This window comes from Nothobranchius furzeri, chromosome 13, assembly GCF_043380555.1.
Source record: "Nothobranchius furzeri strain GRZ-AD chromosome 13, NfurGRZ-RIMD1, whole genome shotgun sequence".
NCBI lineage: Eukaryota > Metazoa > Chordata > Actinopteri > Cyprinodontiformes > Nothobranchiidae > Nothobranchius > Nothobranchius furzeri.
Window position 1 is genome coordinate 23,650,194 of NC_091753.1, and position 26,100 is coordinate 23,676,293.

Consider the following 26,100-nt stretch of genomic DNA (forward strand, 5'->3'; position numbering starts at 1 on the left):
TTACAGCTTTTTCCTTCTTATTTCTCTTTCTCACTTCATATCACCCTCCCCTCCCTCCCTCCCTCCCTTCTCCCTCCCCTTCTCTCCTGGGTCATGTTGCAGCAACTCCAGCAGAAATAATAGGAGCAAAGGCGTGAGGTTGTTATTTGCATAGAAATAGCATGACGCCCCAGGCAGCTTCAGGAGAAGGACACAGAGATCATTTGTCTCAAAATTTTAATGAAAACTTTTGCTGAGACAGAGATTTCTGCCCCCCTCACCCCCACCTTTTTCTCTCTTTTCCAGTTCTCTTTTTATTCTCAGTCCGATCCTTGCACTCTATCTTCTCTGCTTTCTGTTCCATCTTAGCACAGTGTGATGTGAAATTAGATGACACATCAGTATCGCACTGCTGTGCACCACCAGCGCGCCGTGCTCTCTGCCAGTTTGTCAACCATCGCAGCAGAATACAGCGGACCCAAGATATCTCTGTGCTGAGGAGGAATTACGGACATCTCAAGTTGGTAAAATGGCTAAAACACACACACACACACACACACACACACACACACACACACACACACACACACACACACACACACACACACACACACACACACACACACACACACACACACACACACACACACACACACTCACACACACACACGCACGCACGCACACACACACTTTTCTCTCTGACAAGCGTCCACACTGGTTAATCGACAACCAAAAAAATCAAATGAAATTATTTTAAAGAGTATATTTATGTAAACACTAAATATTATAATTATAACCAAAGTTTTATAAAATAAATGTTAATTAAAACTTCTTACCAATGAATGTCAGAATTAATGTTTTTTTTCTTACAGATATCAATTATAGCTCAAGAGGTTAGTTTAATAAAATTTCAGTTTTCAACAAACCAAACAATTACTCCCTGAGGGCATTTGGAAATATTTGATAAAAATATTTCCAAATGTGTCAAAGTTTATGATGCAGGTTTATTATTTTAAAAATAAAAGATTAATTTTGTTGGTTTTATGAATAAGTTGATTAAAAGGTATTTTTGTGCTTTTTGAAACGGGCTGACAATAAAACCTGGTTATGCACACACACACACACACACACACACACACACACACACACACACACACACACACACACACACACACACACACACACACACACACACACACACACACACACACACACACACACACACACACACACACACACACACACGCAAGAACATACAACATCTTATATCGCATAAAATCTTGTCTTTTATTTTAATTCTTGCTCTAACAATATAATTTGTCTATTCTCTTTGATCTAAAACTAATAACAGTCAGACTCACTGACAACATTTTTATTCTCATAAAACCCACTTTCGTCCTTTTGATGTTCTGGGTGTTGAGAGGATGTGAACGTTGTACTCCCTAATCATGTCTGCCCTGCTCTGATGCTGAGATGTAAGACCCAATCTGAGCCCAGGAACATGGCCCTGATGAGATCAAAGGTCACGGGGCTCTGTGCCTCCTGTCACACCTGCCTCTAGTCCTTCGCATCAACGAAGGAAAACAAAGTGGGTGTTTTGGAGTGTGATAAGAGAAGGCTGGAGAATAATATTATTGTATTTCTGTTTGACTGATAGAAGAGCTGAAGCTGATTCTCACCTGTGTGACTCATTCAAAAGCTCATTACTGATGATCATAAATCAGTAGTTCAGATGGGAATAGATCCTTTTATTAGTATTCTGACTGCTCAGAGGTAAACTCTGTATTTTTACAGTGACTGAAACCAGATAGCTGCTGGAACCAAAGGCTGCAGCTTCTCAGACTTCAGTCCTCCATTGAGTTTCTACATCTAGGGGGCGCCCTCGTGCTAAGGGGAACGCTGTGGCAGAGCAGAAGGTGCTCTAGGATCTAGGGCCGTGAGATGAACATCTATTAATATTTCATAACCAAGTAAATCCTGACTCATTTAGTCTCCATGAAACTAATATTGTTGTAAGTCAGCATCAGTTTAGGAGGGTGAAGTCAGTCAGCTGATCGGGTAAAGCAGTTTTGTTAGTGTGAACAGCCTCTCTTCTGTCAGTGAGCCCCTGGGAAGCTATGACTACATTGTAGCTCGTCATCACCAGTGAGTGAATGTATGCATGGGTGAATGACTGTGTTGTAACGTGCTTTGGGGGGCTGCAGAACTCAAGAAGTTTCTATATAAATACAAAACATTTACCATATAATAATAATAATAATGCTGAGTCAGACTGAGAGACCATCTAAAGGCTCAGGAACCCTTTGCAGGTGTTCTGGATTCATTGGCTGATTAGAGTGTGACACTTTGAGTCTAGAACATTGAACCTTTCCACAGTATTAAAATTGTCGGAGAATTTTGACTGTGGGGTTTTCATCAGCTGTAAGTCACGATCACCACAATCACAACAAATAAAGGCTGAAACATCTGGCTTTGCCTGGAATGAGTCTGTCTCACATATTAGTTTCAACTTTTAGGCTGAATTACAGGAATAAATGAACTTTCCCACCTTATTATAATTTGTCAAGTTTCACATATATTTACTGCTTTGGAGGACCTGGAGTCCACGCTCAAACTGGTTTCATCAGGTTTGTGTGAGACCAAAGGAAGACCTGGTCCTTATCCGGATTTCTTCTATATGCTGGGTGAAACCAACAGAACACATCAAAAGACCAAATAGTTAAAAAAAATCACACCTGTAGGTGGCAGTAATGAACCAACTGGTCTTTTCCATTGCCACTTCCTGTGATACCCCCATCTTCCCTGCCTTTTGACTGGCTGTTGGTGTGTCATATTTGGATCAGTGATCAGTTCACAAGCATGGTTCCTGAATGGGTAAAGACTGGTTCTAATTACCCAAGTGGGAATCCCCCCCCAAACACACACACACACACACACACACACACACACACACACACACACACACACACACACACACACACACACACACATCTGCCTAATGCCACCAGGTGGGAGCCTGTGTGGATGAGAGTGGGTGGGTGGTGACCCTGAACGGTGAAGGGCTGCTGGACCGTCCCACTGACTCTCTGACACCTCCCGTCTCCATCTTCACCTCCATTAGTCAGCCAGCACATTTTACTCAGCTCCACCCTGGTGACCAGCTTGGAGGTGCCTCTCTACAGGGTGCAGCCGAGCACAGCAGGGGGAGTGTTGGGGTAAGGTTAGGGGGTGGGGGTGGACTCAGCACCTCAGAGTGAAGCAACCATTTCACTGACAAACATGACAGCATTATATTGATCTAGTTATCATAGCTCTGCTCAGCTGAGAGCAAACTGGGAAGAAAAGAGACCTCCCAGTTTGTGTGTGTGTGTGTGTGTGTGTGTGTGTGTGTGTGTGTGTGTGTGTGTGTGTGTGTGTGTGTGTGTGTGTGTGTGTGTGTGTGTGTGTGTGTGTGTGTGTGTGTGCATGTGTTGAGTTAGTTGGGGGAAGGAGAGGAGGAGAAGGGAACTCTGCAGTAATCTGTGTAAACACATGCCGGCCTCAATTCCCTCCTCTAGAATATTAATCGCATTTCTTACAGGGGTAGTTGTGTGTACATTTTGTGTATGTTTAAGTGTGTGTGTGTGAGTGTATGTGAGAAAGAGAGTGAGGACCACAGCCTGGGTTTATACTTGCCTGTTGAAGTGTGTGTGTGTGCTAAGAGAGTAAGATTTGTACCAGAACGGGCTAGATCTTCTCTGTTTACTGTTTTGCATTGTGGTACGGTGTGCGTGTGCGTGCGTGTGTGTGTGTGTGTGTGTGTTTGTCTGATTCATCCACCAATCCAAGGTGACCGAGCTGGCTGACGCCTGACGGCCCCCGGGGCACCGCTGACAGCTTTAGGTGCTAGTAAGAGATTTGTAGCCCCAACTTCTCTCCCCCATCTCCCATCAGTACCCATAATCCACCTGGGTCATAAACCAAACCCCCACCCACCCAGAATGACGGCTAAAGAGGTTAAAACAAAAGACGCCAGACATGAGAGGTGGGCTTGTTGCAAAAGATGCTGCCCCCCACTTTGGTCTATCTGCCTGATGGATGGAGACGGGAGAGAAGGGGGCGATTCCTACCCTTGAGGTCAACGGTCAAGGGTTGAAGCAGGGGAATGAAAATGAGTTCAGTGGCCTCAGCACTATTATTCAGGGAGCTGCTGCCACCTCTGGGCTCACATCTCTGGGGCAAGCACTGGACCAGGCTGCACACACACACACACACACACACACACACACACACACACACACACACACACACACACACACACACACACACACACACACACACACACACACACACACACACACACACACACACACTTATTCCATTGAATATGGGGGTTGAAGTGCAAGTTAACTGATTCTCCTTCAACTAAAACTAGTACCTCATTGGGATGTAACTGGACCGCACTGGACTGTAACTGGACCTCACTAGGCTGTAACTGGACCTCATTAGGCTGTAACTGGACCTCAGTAGACTGTAACTGGACCTCACTAGGCTGTAACTGTAACTGGAACTCACTAGACTGTAACTGGACCTCACTAGGCTGTAACTGGACCTCACTAGGCTGTAACTGGAACTGGACCTCACTAGACTGTAACTGGACCTCACTAGGCTGTAACTGGACCTCACTAGACTGTAGCTGGACCTCACTAGACTGCAATTGGACCTCACTAGGCCATAACTGGACCTCACTATGTGGTAACTGGGCCTCACTGGACTGTAACTGGACATCACTGGACTGTAACTGGAAATCGCTAGGCTGTAATTCGACCTCACTAGGTTGTAACTGGACCTCATTAGACTGTAACTTGGCCTCACTAGGCTGTAACTGGACCTTACTAGGCTTTAACTGGAGCTCACTGAACTTTAACTGGACCTGACTAGGCTGTAACCGGACCTCACTGAACTGTAACTGGACCTCACTAAGCTGTATCTGGACCTCACTAGACACTAACTGGACCTCATTAGGGTGTAACCGGACCTCCTGGGCTGTAACTTGACCTCACTAGGCTGTAAATGGACCTCACTGGATTGTAAGTGGACCTCACTAGACAGTAACTGGACCTCACTAGGCTGTAACTGGACCTCAATAGACAGTAACTGGACCTCATTAGGCTGTAACCTGACCTCATTGGGCTATAACTTGACCTCACTAGGCTGTAACTGGACCTCACTAGACAGTAACTGGACCTCACTAGGCTGTAGCAGGACCTCACTGGACTGTAACTGGATCTCACTAGACTGTAACTGGACCTTAATGGACTGTAACTGGACCTCACTAAGCTGTAACTGGACCTCTTTGGACTGTAACTGGACCTCACTAAGCTGTAACTGGACCTCAGTGGACTGTAACTTGAACTCACTGGGCTGTAACTTGACCTCACTAGGCTGTAACTGGACCTCACTAGACAGTACCTGGACCTGACTAGGCTGTAACTGGACCTGACTAGGTGGTAACCACCTCACTGGACTGTAACTGGACTCTACTGGACTGTAACTGGACGTCACTGGATTGTAAGTGGACCTCACTAGATAGTAACTGTACCTCACTAGGCTGTAACTGGACCTCACTAGGTGGTAACTGGACCTCACTGGACTGTAACTGGACCTTACTGGACTGTAACTGGACCTCACTAGGCTGTAACTGGACCTTACTGGACTGTAACTGGACCTCACCAGACAGTAACTGGACCTCATTAGACTGTAACTGGACCTCACTGGACTGTAACTTGACCTCACTAGGCTGTAACTGGACCTCACTAGATTGTAACTGGACATCATTAGGCTGCAACCTGACATCACTGGGCTGTAACTTGACCATACTAGGCTGTAACTGGACCTCACTGGATTGTAACTGGACCTCACTAGGCTGTAACTGGACCTCACTAGACAGTAACTTGACCTCATTAGGCTGTAACCTTACATCACTTGGCTGTAACTGGACCTCACTAGGCTGTAACTGGACCTCACTGGACTGTAACTTGACCTCATTAGGTTGTAACTGGACCTCACTGGACTGTAACTGGACCTCACTAGGCTGTAACTGGACCTCTTTGGACTGTAACTGGACCTCACTAAGTAACTGGACCTCACTGGACTGTAACTTGACCTCACTAGGATGTAACTTGACATCACTAGGCTGTACCTGGACCTCACAGGACTGTAACTGGACCTCATTATGCCGTAATCTGACCTCACTGGGCAGTAACATGACCTCACTAGACTGTAACTGGACCTCATTAGGCTGTAACTCGACCTCACTGGACTGTAACTGGACCTCACTAGGCTGTAGCTGGACCTTACTGGACGGTAACTGGACCTCACTAGGCTGTAACTGGACCTCACTAGACTGTAACTGGACCTCATTAGGCTGTAACTGTACCTCAGTGGGCTGTAACTGAACCTCACTAGGCTGTAACTGGACCCCTCTGGTCTGTAACTTGACCTCACTAGGCTGTAACTGGACCTCATTAGGCTGTAACTTGGCCTCACTAGGCTGTAACTGGACCTTACTAGGCTGTAACTGGAGCTCACTGGACTGTAACTTGACCTGACTAGGCTGTAAACGGACCTCACTGAACTGTAACTGGACATCACTGGACTGTAACTGGACCTCACTAAGCTGTAACTGGACCTCACTAGACACTAACTGGACCTCATTAGGGTGTAACCGGACCTCCTGGGCTGTAACTTGACCTCACTAGACTGTAAATGGACCTCACTGGATTGTAAGTGGACCTCACTAGACAGTAACTGGACCTCACTAGGCTGTAACCGGACCTCAATAGACAGTAACTGGACCTCATTACGCTGTAACCCGACCTCATTGGGCTATAACTTGACCTCACTAGGCTGTAACTGGCCCTCACTATATTGTAACTGGACTTCATTAGGCTGCAACCTGACATCACTGGGCTGTAACTTGACCATACTGGGCTTTAACTGGACCTCACTGGATTGTAACTGGACCTCACTAGGCTGTAACTGGACCTCACTAGACAGTAACTTGACTCCATCAGGCTGTAACCTGACATCACTGGGCTGTAACTTGACCTGACTTGACTGTAACTGGACCTCACTGGATTGTAACTGGACCTCACATGGCTGGCCGTGTCAAACTGGAATACTCATAAGTATTTTATTTTCAGAACAATACCAAGATAAAAACAATGATCAATCTTGTGTTTAACAATATGAAGCCCTCTCACATAAATCAGTGGTAGCTAAAGGATCCTCACCATTACCTTCAATAAAACCATTTTTTCAGCTTTCTTTAGTTGTGCCAATGTGAATTTCTCACTTTTCATCTTTGGCTCAGTTTTTAGATGACCACATAACATTGACACACGCACACACATGCAACGCACACACACACACACACACACACACACACACACACACACACACACACACACACACACACACACACACACACACACACACACACACACACACACAAACACACACCTCCCCTCTTTGTGTGGCGTGAGGGTGTCAACACTCTGGGTCTGCTCCACAGGAGATCCAGAGTGCTGTGCCAGAGAGCAGATGGTGGCGGCTGGTCAGTAGGGCAACAGGGCAAAAAGGCAGCGGGCACTGTGAGAGCACCACTGAACTCATGGCCTCCGTTGGCCATGAACATGCAAAACCCTGATGCAAGCTTTTCCTTCATCTTCTCTCAAACAAACAAACACTGCTCATTTTTCTGGGAGGTAAAAGATGCAGCTGCAGCACAATGCTCTCAGAGAAATGGAACACAGCCAGTTTCTGGAAAGAAGTGGATGGTGAACAGTGTTGTTAAAATGTGGAGAATCAACATTATCACCATCGTGCAAGGAAACGTCGACATCAGCTTTACTCTACATGGCTAGTTGAGAACATGAGGAATATAAAACCTTCCTGTCGGACTCCTTGAACTACAAAGGGTTAATGCAGACAGAAGTGCATGTGAATTAAGGTGTTTTATGTAAACAACTACAGAATTCCATGTGAAAACGTCTCAGTTACATGTCAAAATGACATGTTTACATAACAAAATAATTACATTTTAAATAACACCCAGAATATACTGCAGACATCTACAGAATTCTACAGAAATACCAAAATAGCTTTATTTTTTCATAAAAGTAAAGCAATCACAGCTTTCTACATAAAAATGAAAAATTCAACACAAATAAAACATAGAAATCACAAATAACCACAATATTTTTTTTGTAAAAAAACAACAGAATTTCAGGTAAGTAACCAAAGAAACCCAAAAAATAACCACTGACTTGCATATTAGGCACCACAGAATTCTAAATAAATATTGCGAAAGTTTCCTACAATCAGCCACTGAATCCCAAACAATATCCATAAAACCATACGTCCATGTAAATGCACCCATGTAAAAAACACAAATCCTTGAAAAAAACCAATTAATTCAAATGAAAATAATGACAGAATCTGCTTCCAACAGTTCTCTCAGGCCAGCACCTGACCTGGGCCCCAGGGTGAACTTCTGGCAGGACACGCCTGAAACACATCCCTGGGGAAGTGTTCAGGGGACATCCTAACTAAACACGCTAACCACTTCAGCTGGCTCCTCTTAATCATTACCCTAAGCTCATGAGCAAAGCTAAGGGTTGCAACGGGGATCGACCAGTAAATCGAGAGCTTTGCTTTCTGGATTAGCTCCCTCTCCACCAGGTCAGATGATATGACAGCAAATTAATCGACCTGTGACCTAAGCCACTGTGGCTCAGGAGCTGAGAGTTCTTCTGTCATCGGTGGGTTGCTGGTTCAAACACCTGCTTCTAGTAGCTTTGCCTTTGCACACAAGCCCCAAACCCAGCCCGGTTCCAGGGAGGTACCTAGGTAACCCTCTGGTCTGGGTCCAGGTACTCTGGTACTCTGGTACTGTTGTGTGTCCATGTTGGGTCTTCCTTCACTTAGAACAATGAGCTTACTCAAGCTCCTCCAGCATGGTGAGGTGAGGATTCAAAGAGGAAACTTCAAGTTACATTCTTTATCACAATTACCAATTCCATAGAAAATCATGGAAACCACCACCAAATTCCCAGTTAAAAATGCATAGAATTCTTTCTATTATTCCATTTAAAAATCCCCCCAAAATCCCTCAAAATGACTAAAAATCCATAATTTATTACAGACTACTATGGCTGTTTCTCAATACCGAAGTATGCTAGAACGTTCTTGTGTACTTGACAAGAATGTTATGGCAAGTACAGCAGAAAGTCTGTTGTACCTTGTGTGGGAGTATGAGGACATTTGAAACATACTCTGATGGCGAGCGCTGCTTGTTGCTAGTTAAAAAAAAGTAACCTGACGTAAAAATTAAAAGTCTAGTTTGTCCTTTAAATAACAAAATAACACATTTATAAAATTTTTGGTCCTGTTTTGTTCAACATTGATAAATACCAGCATTTTCTGCTGTTAAATTAAGAAAAAAGTTTTTTTTTCATCAAAACAGATGAATTTAAGGTACTGCTGCTTTTATTTTGATAGTGAGTTAACTAATTAGCTATTTGAGGGAATGTGAAGAGTCTGAAATCCCACACAGGCTAATACACACAGCAAAATTTACAGGTAACACCCATTTGTTTACAATAACAGACAACTTTACATTTCTTTATCTGTATTTCTAATATAAAACCTCAGTTATTGTCTTACTCCTCTCCCGTATAACTGTTTGCTGTCCCAAGTCCGCAGGAGGATGCCTTGATGCATCCTTGATACAATGGGTGGAGCATGAAAACATCCAGGAACTTCGAGGGAACTTGCCATGTTATGTACTCAGGACTGGAACAGTACTTGGGTCGTCACTGATGATGCTTCACAAGTACACAAGTTCAGACGAGTACGCACACAAAAAAATCAACCCATCTCAATTACCACATTATTCTATGTAGAGTACTAGATAAGTAACCATGTGATATAAAGTACACATGGAGGCTCCTCTTGAAGCTGTGATGAGGCTAATCAGGAAAATCTGATTTATTTATAACTTTTCAGAATGGCTGAAAATCTTTTTCCAGTTATAGAAACAAACACAATAATCAATTTCATCTTTCATTCTCTCATCCTTTTAAAACTAAGTGCGGTGATGTGAGATTACATAGTTTGTCAAGGTGACTCTTGATAGTCCCGAGGGATGGAACATTCCCATGGCAGCTCCCACAGGGGCCTGAACACACACGGGCTGCAGTCGCTGTCCCTGGACTGGTCTATGATCCCGACACACACCCCGTCTCACTGCTGCTGTCACACATTCTGATGAAACGTTCTTTAATACCCAATCGACAGTATTGACATCCCCTTGGACAGCAGAAACCCCCCTGAGGGGTGTAACATATTGATTTTGTGAGACAGTGGGGCCACTGTGCCCCGGTGACATGTCCTCGGTCTCTCTGCTATTATGGAGAGATTAGTAGGGCTATTACACCTTCTAGGCCAGATGGACGTGACACTGTGAGGAGTGGCAGGCAAATGACCCTTCATGTGAACTTCTTGAAGGAGAATTAGCTTCTATCAAGGATTTGAATCAATAACTGCAAACAAAAATCTGTGATGTAGCTTAAACATGTTTTATTCTCATATCCTGACTCAGACACTGCTAAAATTCCCTTGGCCATCTGGAGTAACTAGAGCACTTAGTGCAAAACTAATTTAGCTGGGCCATGAATCCACAAGGCACTGATCTGTAACGCAGTTTGTGGGTCAGATTTGGATAAAAGTCACAAGAATATAATTTCCTACTCAGCCTAATATATTAAAATTATGAGAATATGTCATGAAAGCTGTATTTACAAAAATGTCACTCTTTTAAACGTGAATAGACACCACTGTAAGGCCTTTTCTTTTTAAAATATTGTTTTTAATATAAATAAACAGACCATGCTAAAACAACACCATGAAAAATTATTATATGTAACAAATCAAAGTCACTTGCTGTTCCCAGAGTAATCCAGTAAATATGCAGAAGCCTAAAATTCCTAATGATGAAATTAGATTCAACATGAAATCTCAATAAGTCAACTTGTCCCAAAATAAAGGAGTTGGGTGACTGGATTGAAGCATCACTTCCATACCATCAGTGAAAACACACACCAGAATCAGGACCGACTGGGGTCTGAGAAGACAAACCTAGATGAACAGGACCAGGATCTTTTCTTAAGCGGCGAGAGCAAAGGTATAGTGGTAGCAACAGCATTACATACAAAAAACAAACAAACAGAGGCAATCTTCATGTAAGATACACAGACCAAAGGTAATAACGGCAAATATGAAGAGTCAAGACATTAAAGTGGCAGTGTGTCATTTTCCGGGGCAGTACACACACATTTCAGGGTATTTTTTTTTACCATATCGCCGTAACTGTCGCTAGATTAAACTAGTTTTCGGTAAATCTTACCTGTGGAGCAGAAAGCATGCAACCTTAGCGTGACTCCTCAGACTTTAATAGTCCTTCAGTTAATTCCATCGGGATAATGCAAGGTCGATCCTATTTTTCTGGCGTTGTTTTCCAGATCTGCTCGGGGTCCTTTAAAGTCAGAACTGTGAGAGAGTGTGGTCAGTATGTCCTCCAGTGGCCTAAGCCTATAGCAGCATAACTAAAGAGGTGAGCCAGGATAACCCAGTATGTCCTCCAGTGGCCTAAGACTATAGCAGCATAACTAAAGAGGTGAGCCAGGATAACCCAGTATGTCCTCCAGTGGCCTAAGACTATAGCAGCATAACTAAAGAGGTGAGCCAAGATAACCCAGTATGTCCTCCAGTGGCCTAAGACTATAGCAGCATAACTAAAGAGGTGAGCCAGGATAACCCAGTATGTCCTCGAGAGGTTTAGGTCTATTACAGTTTAACAAAAGGCGTGAGCCTAGATAATCCAGTGTGTTCTCCAGTGGCCTAAGCCTATTACAGTGTAACAAAAGGGGTGAGCCAGGATTACCCTAACTAAAGGAGTTATCACTAAGGACATTATGAAGTTTTACAGGTACACAGGCTGTCCGCCTCACAGATGAAAACTGAAACTGATCTGAGAGCTTTGTATCCCATTCTACTGTTACAAACTCTAGAAACAAACCTGCGGTCTGGGAGCCAGGTGCTTACAAAACTTTAAAAGTAAAATTTCTAACTAAAGGAAGTTGCACCAGTGCTAAACTCTTGATTGTGTTTTCTCTTATTCCTGTTGTGTTTCTGTACACTGATACATCAAACCTCAGTTGAAACAGCAGTCAGTGGTTCAATGTCCAATCCACACCCTGCCTTGTGGTGCTGTGACAACCACTATTGCACAGGGGGTCTCAGTGATTGGTTAGCTGGATTGGTATGACCCCGTCCATAACTAGGGCATAAAAAGCTGTATGCCCTCTGAGCAGCTGTGTCTCCAACACTCATCCTCACTGTGGGTGAAGAAACCCCAGACTTTAGTCTGTTCTGGTCTTTCAGAGGAATGTCCTTCCTTCGATGTCCACCTCTGTAGTCTGTTATTCTGCTCCAGTAGATCCTGTTGAGATCTTCATCATTCTGACTCAGACTTGATTGAACTCATGACCAGATTTGTCTCTTCCGGCAGTCTTAAGAATGTGCCTGATTACTGTAATGGCTCTAAAGATAATCTTATCAGATATTTCTGCCATGTGTGATGTGTTAAGATCATTCTCATCTGCTCGGAAGCATATTGGATCTGCTGTGATCATAAACTAGGGATATTCAACATGTTGGATTGTTTTGGTCCAATACCACAACATGTGTTGTGCCCTAAAGACAAACGAGAGTGCAGCCAGTCAGAAAGTGAGACGACAGGAGCGTTTCTGCACATAGCTGAAATCCTCCTTGTTTGTTTACTTTAAAAGCAGGGGGCGGGGGTGGATGGGTGCTGTGCTTGTGGCCCTCCCCATTGCAAAATGGCTATCATTAAAAGTAGGCACTGATTAAATGAACAACTCAACAATGGAAGAAGCCTTCTGCAGATGCACACATCTGCTTTTTCTGGATATGTCATCAATGAGGATATCTGATGCTGTGTTGCTCCTGAGCTCAGCTGATGGTAGCTCAGACAGACTTGGGCCAATATGTATGTTTTTTTTATTATTACATATTAATTATATATTGACCTATAATACTATTGGTAGCATGGATGTGAACCATCCAGACAGAATAATCCTCCCTACTGTCTCATGATCAGCAGCAGCTGGAATGTTTATGACCATAAAGTTGTTGTTTTTTTCAACAACATGCCCATTTTCAAATGAGGCACACTGCTCTTTTTTGACATTTTCCATCTTGTGCTTGCTCACTTTTATTCCGTTTGGAGGCTATCTATAATCCAGCTCAATGAATCCACCTGCCTGTCGATTTAACCACAGGTTGGTCAGATGCTGCTGCTGTCAATCTATGCGGGAATGTGCGCTGTGTTGGATAACTCCACTCTTTGTTTCTCTCTTTACCTGGGATTAAGGTGCTGAACGTGGAGTGTGCCTTGGGCGCAAAAATGTGACCCTCATGGGGTGCAAATCCAGCGTATCGGGAGGTGCGGCGTTGAGTAGATTGTGGATAAATGGTGTTTGAGGATGGACGGATATTTTACCAGAAATTTTAGAGATTTCGACTAATAAATGACATAGGATAAGACTTAGAAGTGACCGTACCGGCAAATTTAAAGCCCTGGTTGGGAGGCTAGACAAATTCCTGCAGCCTGGGGGATCTCCGACAGGTGGGGTGGGGGGCAGGGAAGGCCAACACTGGCCCTAGTACACGCCGGCCGTTCCGGGACATTCCAGAAATCACGGATGGCCAATTTACCACTTCTTTAAAGTCACATTTGATCTGGGGATGTAGTGCGAGATTAGATTTCCTGTCTAATCTGGGAATGCTTGATTCATGGTAGTCTGTGTGGCCGAACACCACACATGTAGGACCAAAATCGCTACATACGTGATTGTCTGGTAAAACACGTGTGCTCTCTCATGTTTTCAATATCATGTGACCCTAACCCCGTTGATCAGCTTTACCAGTGAAATCTGTCTAACCTTTACTGACCAGAAAACTATGCTGTCATGTTGGGAACACCTCGATCTTAAACCAAGTTGGGGGATTATTTGGACTCAAACTTATTTTAAAGAATATGAATGAGTAGAAATTTTTTGCCTCACCGTTTCCATCTCATTAACTCAAACACAGTGACTGAATTCACTCCCGATACCACCTACCTTTACAATCGACACATTACAGCATCATTTATGGGAGGCACATATCCCCACAGACACCTCTCAACACCACATTCTCCGCCCATCAATCCACTCATTACACAAACGCCTGCACCAGCAACTTCTGAATGGACTTACTTCACATTTTAATTTAGTAAATGTGGTTTTAAAGTGAGGTGGTGTGAGGGCGTGAGCTGGAGGAGGACGCAGAAAAGGCAAAAAAAGAAAAACAGATGATTTGCAGAGGTAAGTTCAAGTGGATATCTGTCCAGGGTTAAAAGTGAAAGTAATTCATTACAGGCAGATAGTGCTCAGAGATATTCCTCATCCTGACACTTTGCCGCATGGCAGTTGAGAGGTTTGAGGTGAAGGGAGGGTGAAATGACCAGCAGCGATGGGATAAGGCTGGGAGTGAGCAACATTCACTCGTCCAATTGGAAGAGCTGGAACAGCGATGGAGGGATAAGAGCCAAATGGATGGTCATATTTTACTCTGGGTCAGTGTGGAGCGTGCTGTCCAACGGTGTAATTGCAAGTTTGGTTAGACGAGGGAGGGGGACGAAGGGAGACAGTAGTCCTTGTCACGGCCGTAAATGAAGAGCTGAGCTTAATTGAGTGGTAACCTCTGAAGCTGTTGTGCTAACACTGCAGTGGGATGGCGGGATGGAGAGAAAATGGTAAAGAAAAAGGAGAAAATGCTGATGAAGGCCTATTGGATTTTTCCTTAGTTTACTGTACTAGAGGTAGACCCGGAAAACCGAAAACTTCTCTTTAAGATTAGAACAAGAGTAAAAAAGAAAAGTAGATTATCTTCTATTAAGGGGATACTGTGCATCTTTTTTATTTTTCAAATCATTTTCTTGAGCCAGTGTGTGCTAAAATGACCCTTTACAGGGAAGGTCACTGAGACCCCATTGCCATCTGAGGCCAGAATATCTCACTTGTAACGTCAGATTGGTGAGCCACCACCTGTTAGCTGACATACCTGTCGCTGCAGTCTGGTTCCAGCACGTTTCCTGCATGTTGTAGATCATGAACACAGCTGATTCGTTTAATTTAGTAACAAACCGCTCATGTAGACAGGGAGACGTTTCAGCTGTTGGATAAAGGTATTTTAAAGACAAACGCACAGCGAGGAGATACGTTTTCTATTTGGTTCCACTAAATGAACACTAGGGGGTGCTAAAAGCAAGCTAAACTGCAGAGTGTGCCTTTAATTGCCCATTTGACAACTATTGTTTTATTCCATGTTTATTAATTGAATTCTAAGTTAAACACAATTTTAAACAGCAAAAATATTTCTTAGGTATCTAATAAATGTTATTTTAATTCAGACCACTATAGTGATGGTCAAAGTTTAAGATTACATACATGAGTGGGGCCATCTGTTTTACTTCCTTTAGACATCCACATATCAAAAACTGGATTTTCTTTGACAACAGTAATCTTTAGCCATAATCCCATTTCTGACCAGACTTGTAAAAATTTATTTTCCTGCTCTCACAGGAATGGCCCCTATTCCAGAGACCCAGGACACTTTCTACAACGTTTTGGGATAGCCAGAAGCATGCAGCATGAACTATAAATGTATAAAATAGCACACAGTCCTGTGATTAGGGATTAGTGTTGTTTTAAAACAGAACTAATCCAGATTGTGACCTGACTAGGATTAGCTGTTACCTCCTAGGTGATCCAAAAATACCCAGTATACCTTCTTCTCTCTGAACCTTTATATTTTACAGCTCAGCACAGAAATAATTCAGTTAGTTGCACTGCTAGTTGTTCCGTGTTGCTATAGCATAATGCTCCCGCCCCCAGAAGTCAGCTTCTGCTGGATAAACGCAAACATGTGAAAAGGGTCCATGTTGTTTTCTGACCCAAATCAGCTGATGTTTTCCCAAAGACAAAGGCCTGGGGTCTCAGTAGTAGTAGAAACTAGAAGATTATAAACAAAGTGTCCAAAGAAAAAGGAAGTAAACTCTTCTTTTGGTCTCCTTGTGTCTGTCTTTGTAGAAGTGGTGCCGCATAATCCATTCATGGTGCCAAGCTTGGGTTGTCATGTTCATCTTGATACTGTTAGGGTAGCTAATTGCCAAATGAAAGCTAGCATGAATAATCCACTTGGAGCTGCAGGAAGTTTGGCTTTTTCTACAAGGAAAATAAAGTAGTTTATGCTTGCTGGCAAAGTCATTGCTGCTCATTTAAGCAGAAGAGAACTCCGGATGGAGTTACACAGGAAGACAGGGTATTAATCAGGCTTTAATTGATAAAGAGCTGAGGTAAGGCTGGATGTCCTGTAAAGTTTAAAAGTAACACCCATATGTGTCTTCCTGTTTGTTTTGTCTTATCTTCACCCATTTCTCCCCCGCAAAACCCCCTTCCTGCCCGCCCGTCTTTTCTATTCCCTCTTCTAATTTCCGTCCTCTTCCCAGTCAGTGCAATTGTAGCCTCTCATCACAATTTTGGAAAACATTTCTTTTCATTTTCTTTCCTCATCTCCTGTCCTTTTTTTTTTGGCCTCCCAGTCGCAGGCACCTAAACCTCAAGCTCACCAACACACACCCACCATCACAGTCTTTTTCCACTTTTCTCCTCTGTCTTGTACTCTTCCAGCAATCTTCTGGCTCATCATTTACGGAGGCTTGTTTCTTTCAATGTTCCAAGGTAATAGTAGAATAAGGCAAGTCTGCTGGCGAAGAGAAAGGAGGAACAATTTGTTCCCTTTGTAGTGAGCGAGGACAGCTGTGATCAAGGGTGGGATCTGCAAACGCGCGCGCGCACGCACACACACACACACGCAAACACACACACACACACACACACACACACACACACACACACACACACACACACACACACACACACACACACACACACACACACACACACACACACACACACACACACACACACACACACACACACACACACACACACACACACACACAGCAATGATGATGAGGCCATTTCCTCCCTCATCTCCAGATCCTCATCTAACCGCTAATGAAAAACATGACAATTACCCACAACTCTTTGCACCTCGGGCTTCAGGAGTAGTAATCTTGGAGCCGATATAAAGTCAGCTTGTCGTTTTGCCTTTACCGTCCTTTCTCCTTCCAATTTGTCCATCCCCTCCCCTCCTCTCCCCTGTCCATTTAGGCTAGAGCTGGGCACTGGAAGAATTGTGGACAGTGATGACTGCTGCTGAATGGGTTTGATGGTGTGATTGGAACTGGAGATATGCCATAGCAGTCTTCACATTGGTCAGTTGGGGACTGACAAATGTTTAGATGAGTGCAATGAGCAGTAAAATATGGATGAGTGATGAAGCAACGAGGACGATGGTTTGGTGGCACTAGAACAGAACAGAGCCTTCCTTCTGTTCATGCAGTTCTACCTGTCCTCAAGCTCTCACTCTGCAGGTATAATTAGATCATTATTCTCAGGCATCTCCAGAACACGAAGAAATAAAAAGATGTTGAAATTGTTAAGATTCTGCTGCAGTTACTGTCAGCATACACAAAGAGATCATTTAAAGTTACAAATTAAAATGAAGCTTGGACACTTTTACTGCTCTGCATGCATGAGTACATGTATGCATATTAGATGAGATGATTTGCTGGTAGTCACACGACAGCACATCATCTCCTGACACCTTTCTACCTCTCTGCACCAGGTGCCAGCAAGGTATCACTTATGATGGCACTTTAATTAATTTTGTTTGTCCTGTTCACTGATAGTCATGGACCACTGGGTCTTCATGCTCGTTCTGTTGGGACTTATGCAGAGCAGCAAGATAATGTGTGTGTGTGTGTGTGTGTGTGTGTGTGTGTGTGTGTGTGTGTGTGTGTGTGTGTGTGTGTACAGAGAAAGAACAAGCTTGCCTGGTCTTATTTTATGTTCTATATTTAGTCACTTAGGGTCAGCATTTCTTTTCTAATTTGAAAAATAAAAAATCTAAGTCTAAAGAAACTTCTCTGACTTTAACTTTTAAACATTCATCCAAATTAAATGAGCCGCTCCCATCAGAATTCAACTCTTCCACCAAAATTTATAATACAATTGAAAGGAAAATCTATCTTTAAATACATTTTTGAACTATTATCAGATTGATCAGTTTTACTATAAGGTATGGGGACTTGCTTCAGTTTTAAAATAAAATGTTTTGACTTTGATTCTCTCTGTAGTTTTTGATTCAACAATGTGAAATAAATTAGGACCAAGTCAGAACTTACAGGCTTGCCCAGACCAAGCCCATCATGCACCATCTCGGTAACTATGGCAACACATTTCATTGGTGTAGCATTTCTCAGGCCACCAAGTGAAGGACACTTTGAGCAGCATCAGATGGTTTCAGTGGGCTGTGGACAAAAATCACTTGACATTCAGGTCACATGTTATCACCTGGAAGATGAAAGATTGTGGCATTTAACACCGATTATATTTAGCTTCACTCTAAAACATGATGCTTTTCTAACATTGGAGAATAATCCTGACCAAACTGCTTTAGCTTCTAAACTAAATGGTAAAAAAATAAAGCTGACATGGGTAGAATAAACAAACAAACACACAAATAAACAAACAAACAAATAATAAATAAATAAATAAAGACATAAATACATAAATAAATAAATAAATAAATAATGCAAGCACAGCGTATACATTTTTATATGTCATTGTTGGAAATTCAGCTATGCAAAAATGCAGATTGTAGTGAACTTTATTTTTCTCCCGGGAGCCCCAGAAAAACCCAAGTTTTTTTGTCTGTTTTTACAGTTTGATTAATAGCAAATTTCTTATGAATCAATACGTCTGACTAGAAAATTTATTAGTGCTAAAATTTGCCCTTTTCTCATCTGTCATATTTCCTTGTGTGTGTGTGTGTGTGTGTGTGTGTGTGTGTGTGTGTGTGTGTGTGTGTGTGTGTGTGTGTGTGTGTGTGTGTGTGTGTGTGTGTGTGTGTGTGCAGTCACTACCATTAAACATCCCTGAAGGAAGGCAGGGTTGTACCCAAGAACAACGATAAAAAGGGAACAACAATTATTTTTCAACAAAAACAGGACTGACAATAGTTTTTTAGACTTACTGGCTGACGAGGGCTCAAAGTCTAACCTTATACAGATTAATTCATTCCAGGGTTAATTAGATTCAAACTAATTATGTCCCGACCATGCCGACACCACCCCCCAGTCCCCACACCAGGGTGTGGATACATATATATATATATATATATATATATATATATATATATATATATATATATATATATATATATATATATATATATATGTCAGACGTCAAGCTAAACAGTCGCTCGACAGACGGGGTTAAAAAAATACAATGACCTTTTCCCCCATCACTTTCATTTTTGAATTAGTAATTAATTCAATACCATTTACATTTTCCTTTGATTTAATTTTAAATTGATATTTACAGTGCCCAGGTAGCTGATAAACAATGCAATTTAATGGTTTCTCTTGGAACATTTAACCTGGGGCCGGAACGCACGCTCTGTCCTTCCTTCTGCTCTGATGTAAACCTGAACTTGTCACCTGCTTGTGCTTAGTCAGAGGTCTCTAATGGGTCTGTCTGAAAAGCCTGGAGTCATGACGAAGTTCAGGATTTTGCCTCGGACAGGCTCATGACAGTTTTGATGTTCTGGCTGAATCTGCGCTCTGCTGCCACACGGACTAACAAGCGATCCTGCGGGCCGAGGTTCATAACTGGGGACATTGCTCTGTATTTATGATCCCTAAATAGAAGCTTCTGTTTTCATTTTGATAAATGTTGTTGTTTTAAAATCACTTAAATACTTTAATCATGGAGTAGGCTAGCTATTGCCTATATCTGCATCAAGTACCTGCTTAAATGTTCTGACGGTGCAGAGGAGTTCTGAGCGCTCTGTCTGAATCACCGCAGCGCAGCTCCATAAAAGGCTAAGCGAAGGATGCTTTTGTCACTGCACCTTGTTAGGTGCTATTTCAGCCAAATTTTTAAAATCACTCCTGCATGCGCGCATTCTGCACCCATTGACCATGGTTCCGCTGGATCGCATCTGTGACATATGACTCGCTCCGAGCTCCCGCAGCCGTTAAACTTTTCACCTCGCGCACCCCCTAGCGGCAGCACTTCTGGAATCCCTGGTTTAAGAGGTCTAGTTTACAGACATTACAACACTGACAGGGTGATTTTTTTAGTAACTTTTCCATTTAGGTGTAATTAAATGCTTGAAAGTATAAATAATTAGATTTGACAGCAGGTAGCATGAGCGTCAGAGCTAGCGCTAGCGGCTAGCACCGGGAGAGACCTCAGCCTCGACTCTCTGAGCTTTAGTTGTGGTAAAACTATATTACTGTAAACAAAATTATGGCTGTGTCTCAATTCAGGGTCTGCATCCTACCTCGGCCGGATTCGTCGGCCGGTTACGTCACAGCGCCGCGACTCGGCCTGTCCCAATTCGAAGACTCCTTCAAATGCGGTCGACGAATGCGGCCTTCTTTTCGCCTGAATGAAGGATGGGTCGGGTGTATCCTTCAATAGGTAGCATTTCCCAAGATGCCTTGCGGGCCGGCCGGCAGAAAAACTTAAAAACAATGGCGGACAGTGAAGCGGGAGCTGTCGGAGAGGATTGCGCATATACATGTAAGTATAAACTTGAAAACTGTCAGTTTAAGGACTTTTTGTGATACATGAACGTTATTTTAGTTAGAAATGTTACAGTAAAAGTGCTTGTATTGCGGTCTCGGCTCGTATGTTCGGCCGCGCTCGGTGTCGTACTTCTCCCGCTACGTTTCCCCCTGATTTTAATAGAAGTTTGTATTTTAGGAACAAAAGAGAAAACCAGGGAATTTATTAAGCTTAGGACGGAGATGGACCACATGATCACCGGAGCAAAGTATTCGGCGGCTGTGGCATGGAGGTACAATAACATCTCATATTTTAAAAACTCGTTTGAGTTTATTTTTTTTCTGCGAAAACATGAAAGGAATAACCCGTTGTCCTCTTTTCTCTTCCTGTTTCTTTTCTTACATGTTTGTTAAGACTATTCTGGAGAAAATGGGCATCCAGGGGAAGGTGCCAGCGATGAGCTTCTGGAGCTGATCTGGGAGGACATGAGGCTGCAGAGGGAGGCAGAGCAGCAGGAGCCCAGGAGAGAAGGAAGAACTTTGACAGCTTTTTACTTTGCTAGAAAAAAATGGTTAAGGAAGATTAAACATGTACATGTAAAAGAAATATCTAAATAAAATCAGTTCTGCATTAAACTCTTGAATTTTATTTTTGTTTACAAATGAGAATTGTTTACTAGAAGGTATCCGCTGGGTCTTGAAAAGTCTTAAAAGGTGATAAATCGGTTTTGGTCAAATTAAGACCCTTAGAAAGTATTAAAAACTATTATCACATCTTTGCTCAGGCTCAGCTAGTCTAAAGTATTTTCTCTGAATTAGCTCTCCAACAGTCAAGGAAATGATTAACCCCCAGAGACCCACGGTTGTAATATTACAACATCAGATTTAAGTCTACAAGAATAAACCTTCCCCATTTTTTTTCTTTTTAAAACCACATTTACATTGCTAATAGGTCCTATTGTTCAGTTCTGCAACACTATTGGCTGTTAAAATGTGTAAATAGGCCCGTTTATCTGGCCTCCTAGAACATGTGAAAGGTTAAAAAAATATTTTGCAGTTGTTTTCTAAATTTGGGTTTCTGGGGGTTAAAAAGCTAAATAAAACGTCGAGCTCCATCGTTTAAAGTTCCTTCTCCCTTCTGCCCAGCGGTTCCACGGTTGCTAGGCGACGGAACGTTCGCCGAGGGAGTTCATGAAGGCTAGGCCTGTCCAAATTCACAGCCGTTAACATCCGGTCTACCCGGCCGACGGAGGACGCAGCCCACGTCGGCCGGGTGGGCTGGGTCCTTCGAAGGATGCAGACCCTGAATTGAGACACAGCCTATATTTCTGTACTTTATTTTGTTGGTTGAATGGCGGAAATAATATAACGCTACTTGGTCAAACTTATTAGTGGGGAGGGCTGGGTGGGTAACGAAGCTTGAGCAGGTGTCCAGCTTCTCTATTCTCCCAGTCGGAAAAAGTTGCTAGAGGCAGGTGGCTGGCTGCTCATGTCTCCCTGGGCAGCTCCCATGCAAGGCTGTAAATGTGCTGCTTGAATGTGGAGCTTTCTGAGGGAGACAACAAACAGTGCAGGTCTTTGAGTTAATGCTGCTTCACTTTGGAGTTGTTCAATTGCACTTTTTTTTTGCTAAAAGGGCCCCAAAACCTTAGCCTTAGCTTTGGCTTAGCATGTAGCAAAAGTCCCGCCAATCTCCGACCGTGGCAAAGGAGCACAGCATGAGCTGACGTAAGCGGCCAGGAAACTTGACTCCAATCGCAGCAGTCTGAGGCTCTGCTTGTATTTTAACAGTCCATATTATAACTACAGGCGACCAGCAAAACTACAGCATCGCATGGAAGCCAGTCGGCCACACAGGTCAGCTGCCAGGGAGCTCCATCTTAGCTTCGGGGGTTAGCTCAGTTAGCTAGTAGCTACAGTGGTTAATTTGCTCCCACCCTCAAAGCCCCACTTTCGGTTCCACCTCTCCTTCCATTTTTGGATTGTCTGGGTGTGACAAAATGTGTGACACGGCCAAAATGGCACTGGTGGGAACAGCCTTTAAGGTGTCAAAAGAGAAGAACTGACAGACATCAATGCAAGAGGGCTTTAGTGCTACTCTGATTATTCATGGAAAATGCAGAAAGGGATGCTGAAACTGAATGGCAAGCTGTTGACAAAAGGTAAAACCCAAGTAGGTGCAGAGGGAAAGCTGGAGCAATGTAAATGAATAACAAATAAATAATAAACAATCACAGCACCCCTCGCTGCACACACCACGGGGAACCAATCGGCACCCTGGCTGAACGCCTTGGAAATTGTGTGTAATGAGTGGGAAAGGATTAGAGGGAGCTATTGCGAGGTTGTAAATTGACATTAGTAAAATAAATCTCAGTTACCAGGTGGGTCCAGTGGTCTGATTTAAACCAGGGCGGATGGAGCGCAAAAATTCAGACCAGATGTAAAACCAGAAACAAGAGAGTTGACTTCCTGTAGTTTGTGTTTTACATCTGAAGTCTTTTTACTTGCTCAAGTGTTTAAAGCTTTTGGCCACAAATGTCCTTTACAAAGAAATTTAGCTTTAACACGGTAATCCTTGTTCCATTTAGCATGTATAACTCAAAATTCAGTTCAATCATTCAATCAAAATACACTGCACAGCCAAAAAAATAAGTTGTCACCTGGATTTTACTAAGCAAATAGGTAGGATCCTCCTATTGGATGATTACTGCACGGGTGACTATCTTTCAGCTGGTAACAAGTTATTTAACCCCAACTAGTGCAATTAGCTGCTTCTTAAGCCCCGTGGAAAGACACATCGGGTGGTCGTGGAAAAGATGTGGGTCTGTTTGAGAAGGGTCAGATTGTTGGCATCAAGCAGAGAAAACATCTAAGGAGATAGCAGAAACAACTAAAACTGGTTTAAGAACTGTCCAATGAAAACTGGTCTGATGAGTCCAGATGGACCCTGTTCCAGAGTGGTGGGTGCATCAGGGTAAGAAGAGAGGCAGATGAAGTGATGCACCCATCATGCCTAGTGCCTACTGTACAAGTCTGTGGGGGCAGTGCTATGATCTGGGCTTGCTGCAGTTGTTCAGGTCTAGGTTCAGCTACAGGATGTGCTCCAAGAATGAGGTCAGCTGACTACCTGAATATATTGAATGACCGTCTTCCCTGACTGCATGGGCCTATTCCAAGATGACAATGCCAGGATTCATCGGGCTCAGATTGTGAGAGTGGTTCTGGGAGTAGAGGCATCATTTTCACACATGGACTGGCCACCACAGAGTCCAGACCTTAACCCCACTGAGAATCTTTGGGATGTGCTGGAGAAGGCTTTGTGCAGCGGTCAGACTCTACCATCATCATTGCAAGATTTTCGTGGAACATTAATGCAACACTGGATGGAAATAAACTCTCTCTCTCCAAAGAATACCGAGGTCATTTACACGGAGGTCTTGACTTGGAAATCTGTGGTTTATTATGTGGTCTATTGCAGTCATTTATCTGGAAATTTGTGGGAACATTCAGTACCAATCAAACAACTTGGACACATCCTCCCATCTATTTTGAACAAACTGCGGGCGCTTACATTGGAATCTGTTGATGATCCTATGGTTGTTTAAATAAAATTCAGTAGTCGTTTTTACGTGAAATTCTGTGAATAAATGTGGAGCTGTGCTGAAATTTATATGGAAGTGTATTGTTATTTCTGTGGAATTGTGTAACTTTTTACATGGAATTCTGTCATTAATCTGATGGTATTGGCTTGGTCCAAACTCTTCACTGGTACCGTAAGTATAAGTGATTATTTACAACAAAAACAACAACCACAAAAATCCATCTAATTAACCATGAAACTAAAAAATTATTTGGTTTTAGCTGCTCTTGCTGTTAGCTCACTGGTGAACAGAGGTTGTTTAGGAAACTATATGCAATAGATATGATTGAATTTATTTGAAAAAATCCACCAGATCTGATTAATGTTTTAAATGGAATAAACTGGACTAACTGGATGTAACTGGATCTGGTGAGTTTTGAGTTGGTGTCTCCTAAATTCAGAACTGGATTAAGTGATTTTATCAGTAAACCATCACACCTCATATTTACCCAGTCAGTAACATCAGTAAGAAAGGGGTTCTTTCAGCGCTTTTGTCACCATTTTTCCTGATTGAACCTTTCATTGAAGGAAGCAGCTGGAATAATAATGTTCCTTTGGCTAATGACAGTAATAGTGATGAAGATCACAACAACTCAATGACAAGTGCAAGATGCGATTTCGTTTCACGACAAAATATTTGATGATTGTTTCTTTTCTTGTCCCAGCCATGCATCCATTCTTCCATCCCTACTTCTGTCTCTTCCACAGTGTAAACCTTCGTCTTCTCTTTCTCTCCTTTCACCCACCACCCCCTCTCTCACCCTTGAACCCCCTCCTCTTTTCTCTTTCTGGCTAATTTAAAATTTGTCAGATGCTTGCGTCTTCTGGATGGCTGGCCTTTGATATTTTGTGAGCTCCATTTGGCACAAACAAGCCCGCGGCCCCGGTGCATCCTGCTGACTGCTGCACTAGTGGCGGGCCCCGACCATTTATCTTAACAGTGGCCACCCAACGCTTACTCATTACAGGAGCCTCAGCAACAGCTTAACCTCCACCTCTCTGCCAATAGCACACATACAAACACACTTGAAAACAGCCCAACGGTTTGTATGCACATAAAAATACGCAAATGCATATCAGCAAACACATTCATACCCCATGGACTCACAGTTAGGAGCACATGGAAGCATGCCTACAAATTCAGAAGCATGCACATGTTTTAAGATCATTGTTCAGAGTCTGAGCTCCCCCACCGAGGTAAATGGCCACATTTTGACTTGCAGTATGAGCACATCTCTGAATGCTTTCGAGCCTCCCACTGATTCCCAGACCCGAGTGTGTTCATGAGGTTCTGCAGCAATTTCTCGTTATTGGACTCCATTTCTGACCTTTACTAACTATTGCATGTGTGTGTTAACGACCTGGTCACCCACTGAGGGAAGAAAAGTGTCAGTCAGCATTGTCACAAATCAATCCTGCCCTCATTATGCATTTGTCTTTGTAGCTCAGATTTGGTTCTGGTGTTGTATTTGCCTCCTTCGATATGTTGTTTACCCGAAGAGAAGAGAAACTTCACTCCTCAGTTCTTGGTTTTTAATGTAGGCCTTTCCAAAAGCATTTATTCATTTTATTTGTTTGTTTTTTATAGTAAAAAAGTCACAAAGAAAAC

The 26,100-nt window shown here is 43.0% G+C and overlaps 1 long non-coding RNA gene across 1 annotated transcript; it reads left to right on the top strand.

Moving 5' to 3' along the window:
* Positions 1-20,731: 20,731 nt before the first annotated feature.
* Positions 20,732-21,392, top strand: LOC139062373 (uncharacterized). The gene is made up of 3 exons (XR_011515950.1): positions 20,732-20,867; positions 21,051-21,144; positions 21,267-21,392. It is a non-coding gene; the product is annotated as an uncharacterized lncRNA (long non-coding RNA).
* The last annotated feature ends 4,708 nt before the right edge of the window (positions 21,393-26,100 follow it).